We start from the raw sequence: 7,000 nt of genomic DNA, 5'->3' as shown, positions 1-7,000 counted from the left end.
AGCTGAAATTGGTCTCTCTTCTCTTTGGATGGCTTTTCAACCATTGTGGTTTTGGACACTCTTAGAGATGCGTGTGTGGATCCTTGCACTGCAAATGGAAGATAAGCTTGCTTTACCTGAGACTTCTTGCACATCTCTTACAATTAACCTGTGGACCTTCAGCTGTCACAGACATGACTCCTCTGCAGCCATGGTTTTATCTTCCATGAGAGTGAGAAGGCAAGCTGAAGTTAGCATTTGTCAGTATCCTTCCTACTTCTCATCTCATCCACTCCATCTGCTACTGGGTATCCTTAAGTATGATGTTGGAAGTCAGCAACAATTTAAAAAAAAAAATTAGCCAATCCCTTTGGCACATCTTGCTGAAAAACAAACCTCTGTCAGTGACCTAGATCCAGTGAAGTTTTGAATTATTTAGATCACATCTTGCAGATAATGCAGAAACTTGTGTTTGGGAGAATGCTCTCAATTTTAGGTTGAATTAGGTAATTCGCTCTTTTCTTTAGAAAGTTTGATGCTGACTAGGGACAGCTGAAGGGCTGTCTTTGACCACTGGTACTGCCCTTTAGATTACATCAATGTTCTTAACAGTTGATGGTAATCTTGGGAAATGACACATCCAAAATGTTGATCCTGTTTGGTTTTTTCCCTCATGCTGTTGTTTGGCAGATGCAGATTCCAAAACAGCTGTACAGGTTGGGTGTGCAGCTGGTGAGGTTTGGGCCCTGTGCTACCCAGTTAGGCTCTTGCCAAGCAAAGTCAGTAGGAGGGATGGCCCCAGGGTTGGATTTTTAAAGAACCAGTAAGTATTTTAATCCTGCTGCATCCAGTGGGAGTTAGATGCACAAATATTTGGCTATAAACCGTACCAGATAGGTGGGGGAGCTGCATACAGAGCTTGTGGCTCTAGCTCACAGTGCTGCTGTCTGGACATGCCATATGGCTCTCACTGCCACCAGTATCTATAGGCCTCCTGCAAAGCATACACTGCTGCAGCATGGCATTTCCTTACACCTAGTCCTTTAAAAAGGATGGAGCTATCATCATGTTAGTGAGCTGAAGATGAGTAATATGAAATATTTGTCCAGTTTATTAATGTGAGTTACTGCAGCTAGTCCAATGCTTCCTGGTGCTGCTGTAGGAACAAATTCAGGCAGGAGCTTGGCCTGTTGCTGCTGGAAAGAGAAAGCAGAAATGGGGCTGAGCAGTGAAGCCTTGGAGTTTGGAGCCTGGCTTTTGTTTTGAGCTCATCCTTTAAATGAATTAAAGACACTTCTTGGTCTGGCAGTAGTGCTTGGCATTGAGATTTGCACGGGACTATGACTAGCATTAACAAGCTGTGTGCAATAAATAAGGTCAGATATTGAGCAAACAGTTGATGCTAAGGACGGGACATCCACTTTCTATGTGTGCTGGAGGTTTTACTTCTGGCTAACTCTAGTCTAGTCCTGTGGACTGACACCCACTAGTGATTGGAGTTCATCTCTGGTTTAGTTTCAGACCAGGGAAATCTGTTTGCATGCTCTGAGACTGCCTCGTCATCTGAACCAAAGCTCAGTAACCAAGAACTCTTGGGAGATTTTGCTTTAAGAGTTTGTTCATGATGTGAATAAAATGTTAATATAGATTCACCCAGTACCCAGGAGCTCTGAGCTGTGTTGTGTAACACAGCAATGTGTGCTTTAGGGGTGTCTAATTATAGCATCAGATTCTGATTTGAGATAGCTCGATACTTATTATTTAAAAGGAGGGTATGTTTGGGGGAGAGTAATAATGAAATAATGTAACTTGAACTTAGGCAGTAGTGTGAGTGCGGAAGAAGTAAAGCTGCCTTACTAGCTGACTGTCTCTCTAGCCTGTGCACTGATGTGGCAGCGTTTCTTGCTGGTGCCGAGCGATCGCCGGCTGTGCAGGAAGTGGAGCGGTGTTGCATAAAGGGAAGAGACGGCTGTGAGTCAGGGCTGGAGGGGAGAAGCATTCTTGCAGGGGCAGAGCACAAAATGTCAGTGTCTGAATGTAGAGTTTCTGGGCATGGCCGTGCTGTCCCCCGTAGGATTAAATAGGAGTTTGACTAGGACAGAAACAAAACTGATTGCTGCTTCTGCTCATTTTTGGGAGCTTTTTCCCCCTCATTTCTGTGAGTTTTCATGTGGTGGAAAAAGCATTCGGTAGTCCTACTTAGAGACATGAGGCATGATGCTCCTCCCATCCTGTGAGCTGTAGTTTAACCATGGATTGAACCAAGCTGACAGGAAATCAGCCACTGTATTGTGACATGCAGCTTCTCTATCCGATACTACTTCTAGTGGAAGATTTCCAGGTTGCAGTCAGGTTTACTGCTATTGAGACTGCCACATCCGACGCTTCTGTGGAAAAAGATTTCTTTGAGCAATAGGACAAGTTAGAGCCCTCACACCTGCTGGCAGGGCCTGATTCTGGCTGCCTGATGCCAGCTGCAGCCTGTGTCTTGAGGAGAGCACCAAGCCTCTAAAGCTGCCCTTGCTGGAGCCAAATCCAAACCGATAACAGGCTGCAAAAGGCGCTGTTACATGCTGCAGTGTCTTGCTGCCCACATGTGCTGCAGATCCCCCAGGAGTGGGGGCTGCGTACATGAGTGCCTGTGCCACAGAGCTCCAGCTGCACCCTGCGGTGCCTGTGGAGATGCAGGCAGGGGATTGCGTGTCAGGTCAGCATCACTCACTCTTCCTGCTTACGTGCCTGCCTCCCTAGGAATATGCTATTTCTGAATGTAGGACAGTGTCATTCTTTGCTTGGGTACAACAAACAGCTGCAGGGTGGAGGGGCCTGGTTTTGCACTCGGATAGCATGATGTGGTAAACTTCCTGAGAAGTAGCTCTGCGCAGTGAGAGGGTTTTTTCTGGCTGGTCTCAAAGTGTAGTCGAACAGTTACTGACCCCCATGGAGACTGGACTGTGCCTTTAGGTCACCTCTGCTTCTGTCCCAGGTGGCAGAGAAACTAGCTGTCTCTTCTGTGTCTCCTCCCAGGCTTTGTACATTGAGACAAAGAGCCCAAGATCCGGAGTCCAGGGGTTGGCAATGCTTTGTCCCAGCTCTCATCCAGCTTGGGCATGACAGGGAGCTGTGAGGGAGGGGTCCTGTCCAAGGCTGTGTGGGAAAGCGGCCTCAGAAACCAGGCTGCCCACACTTAACAGGGGTGGGGGTTAGGGATCAAGGCCAGGCTCTGCCAACCATGCTGCCAAGGCACTTGTCCAGCCTCATGGTTCCCCCAGGGCTGGTAGCTGTTCCCATCCCAGTCCCACAAAAGGCAACTGCTTCTGCAGGAAGGCTGGGGGAGCAGAGAGGTGACAGAGCAGCTATTTCCCTTTGTCTTCTGGTAGAGCAGAGTAAGAACTAGATGTCAGTACCTAGATGACTGTTGCAGTGCTTATCCAAGCAGGGGCTGGGAATCGCCAGCACCAGTGAATTTGGAGCTGGTAACAGAATGGACACTGTGTTTTGGGGGGTTGTTTTCTGACCCCGACATGCTTTGGTATGAAGGGAGCTTGGCAGCAAGTCAGCCTGTCAGTGGTGTGGCTTGGTGTCTCTGGGGAGTGAAGTTCAAACCTGCTGTCAATGGAGTCTCTCCTCATGAGAGATCAGCACCAAGGAAACTGCTGGCCATCTCTGACTGCTTTCCAGCTGGGAAGTGCCTTGGGCCGGCTGTGACCTGGGATCATCCCCCTTTCTAGAACTAAAGGGGGATTGTCTGTCTTCTGTGATAGAAGGTCTAGAAATTGTGACTAATAAGTTTATATGACATGAAGTGCTTGGTGGGGGGGAGCACGATGAAGAAGAGGGATTTCCCGCCCTGGGGAAAAATGCTGCCCCTGGGGAAAAATGGATCTTAAATCCCTGGATAGAGATCCCCATTACTTTAGCTGAATAAGGCCTCATTTAAGGATTGGATCACAGCTCTGACAGCTGGTTCTTGTTCTGGTTTATCATGCTAGTGTGTTGGTGTTTACTCTGTCTAAAGTAGTGGTTATCACCTGAGAGTGGTTATCACCTGAGAATGGTTATCGCAAAATCTAGTAGTACCTCCTGTGTTCGTCTTTGGACTGTTGTGTATGTTTGCTTTTGTTAAGATAAGTTGAGGAGCTGTGCCCAAGGGAGTGGCAAGCCATGAAGACAGACTGTTTCATTTCTGCAGCACCCAAGATCCCCATCCAAGACTGAGGTCACTAAAGAAGCACTGCACTGTCTGCTGTGAAACAGCACAAGCCAGTTTGGGAGCTAGTGACAGAATTTAACATAGGGAAAGTGGCATTTTGGTGAATTGGAGTTAGCCAGAGGGCTGGAGAGGAGAATATCTGATCTCTCCTGAGTTTTCAATAGCTCCCAGTGTGTTTTTGATCAACATAAATTCTAAATTATGGCAGGACCCCTCCTGCATTTGGAGTCCAACTGAGCTCTTTCTTTGCTGTCCCTTTTTTGAGGGACTGCTTTCTTTCCCCATAACTGCCCCATCGTTGTCCACATCTGTCCCATGCAGAACAGTGCGATGCTCAGCCACTCAGCATGTAAAACCTAGAGGTCCCCTTTTCTTCTTAGATAGAAGAGGTGCTAGTGAGACAGACAAGCCTTGGGAGTCTGAGTGAGCTCATTCCTTATGGGTGGTCTTTATCAGGCACTCTTTTAGTTTGGTAGTTGGCCTTTGCTGTGACTTCTTAAATTACTAATGAGATCTCTGTCATCTTAATTCCACCATTTTCAACCAGTCAGCCAGCTCCTTGTATTCCAGTTACAATACTTGGTGTGTTTGGTACCATGCTCACCTTAACAGCACCAACAACCACACTCCTGAAATTATTGTTGTTTGGAATCATGGCAGGGTGTGCACAAGCCAGGTTTTATGGAGCTATGTGGTTGCCTGAAGGGTTAGCAAGGCAGAAAGCCTTTGAGGAAGGCAGAAAGCCTTTGAGGGTGTAATTTCCTGAGCTAAGCAGGGCTGCAGGGCAAAAGGAAGCATTCTGCTTTTGGTGATATAACATCTCCATACAGAGCTTGTTGAGGGCACCTATGTGCCCGTGCCACGCTGCTGTAAAGCATTTTTCATAGTGACGTGCTTTGTATGGCCTATTCTTGCAGAACAGGATGCTTGGTGGATATGTGCTGTCTGGTTCTGGCCGTGCAATCTTTGCCCCTGCTGAGTGTACACCCAGCAAAACCAACCAGCCTGATGCCAGCGTCCCTCCTTGTCCCTCGCTGCTGCTCTTTCACTTGATGATCAGCTTGTGGCCGGAAGGGGAGGGGAGCATGGTGCCTGCGCAGGTAGCAGGCAGGGGAGCCGTGCCCAGGCTCAGGGGTTGTCCGTTCGGAAGCATGCGGCTTTACAACTTGGCGCTTATTTCCTTAACATACTATCTGCAGAAGTATGGCAAAGGTAGAAATCGGGGGAGTGCTTACAGGGAAGTGGCTACCATGGGGCTGTTGCATCTGAGTTGTCAATTCTGATCATGGGACATGCCATATGTCAAATAAAGTTATTATCAATGCTCTTTTATCTGGATCAGCCCATCGGCTGTAGGTGGAGAGGCTGCAGGTTAGGTCAGGGAGGAAGTGAACATGCTGCTGTGATTCATGCGACAGGCTGGAAGTCCCACCTGAGGCCAACGCTCCGTGTGCAGTACCTAGAAAGAGGCAGCTCCTGCCCCAGAAAGTCTGGTCATCTCTGGCCAATTCCCAAAGTGTTTGGGTCTTGTCTTTACCCAGGCTTAAGCTTCTGTTAAATGCTCAAATCCTTCCCTCTTTTCTCTGCAACTTCCAGTCAGGGTCCTGTTGAGGTGATGCAGACTGGTAGTTGTAGCGTAAAAAAGGGAGGATATGAGTGTTGCCAAGAGCAGGACACCACTTTCCCTTATGGTTTAGGGGACGAAATGCACAGCTGTGGGTGCACGTAGATTGTGTTGGCAGCTGAGTCCCGGGGAGGTTATACAAGAAGGGATCTGGGATTCCCAGGCTACAGCGTGCTTGGGCATGGTGTCAAAGTGTGGTGAAGACAGTGTTGTGCCAAAGAAGTGATGGGCAGTCATGTGGGTGAGCACAAAGTGCAGGAGCTCGCTCAAGGAGGGTAGTGCATAGAAGTAGGGGATGTCAGCAGTGCTTGAGGATGCTTCTGCTGGGTGCAGTAATTGTAATAAAGTGATGGTTTGTCATGTTGTGCCCATGAATGAACTCAGGTTGGAAGGGGATGGAGTAGGGCTGTGCAGAGTCTGACGCTCTAGAGAACAAAACCGTGTCCAAGTTTAGCTGGTGTTTGGGGGGGGAGGGTTGCCTTTCAAAGCTTCAGATTTAATTTGTGGTTTGTGAGGGCTATGGGTGAGATAATAACAAAGCAACCTCGTTAAAGGGGATCTTAGCAGGCAGGGAGGACAGGCTCTGTCTAAGTCCATGACATTTTTTTCCTTGGGAATATGCTGACACCTGAACTACTGGAGTAGTTTGGCTTTACCAGGATGAAGGGTGTGTGGACTTTTGTGGGGGGAGGAAGACCAGACAGCTGTCAGGTTTTGGAGGGGATGGGGACGTTCATTGTGTGGGAAACACAGCACCTGAGGGCACATGGGCTGGGAAAATGCCAGCAAAGAGCCCCAGCCTCGGCTGCATTCCTCAAGGTGTCTGTCACTCACTGTTGTGGCACTCTGCCACCCAGCTGCGATCCTAAAGCTGCCTGGAGGGCAGAATAAAGGTGAACTAGCACTTGTGGCCTAGCAGGAAGCAGGGGTGCAAACACACTGACCTCCCTTGGTGAGCGAGCTGGGGCTGCCTGCGGGGTGCTCGCTGCCTGCGGGGTGCTCGCTGCCCAGGGGCTGCACACACGGAGGCATCTGGGCTCTGGTCCGTGCACTCTAGTGGGCACTGTGCTCTCTGGCCAAACTGCTCCTTCAGTCTGATCAACTGCTCTGGCTGCATCTTGCACCTTTGGATCTTGTCTCTTCCACGGCAGACAGCCCAAAAGAGCCCTGATATGTTATCCTCT

The sequence above is a fragment of the Gymnogyps californianus genome, chromosome 5 (assembly GCF_018139145.2).
Source record: "Gymnogyps californianus isolate 813 chromosome 5, ASM1813914v2, whole genome shotgun sequence".
NCBI lineage: Eukaryota > Metazoa > Chordata > Aves > Accipitriformes > Cathartidae > Gymnogyps > Gymnogyps californianus.
Note: the sequence above shows the minus strand (reverse complement) of the source record.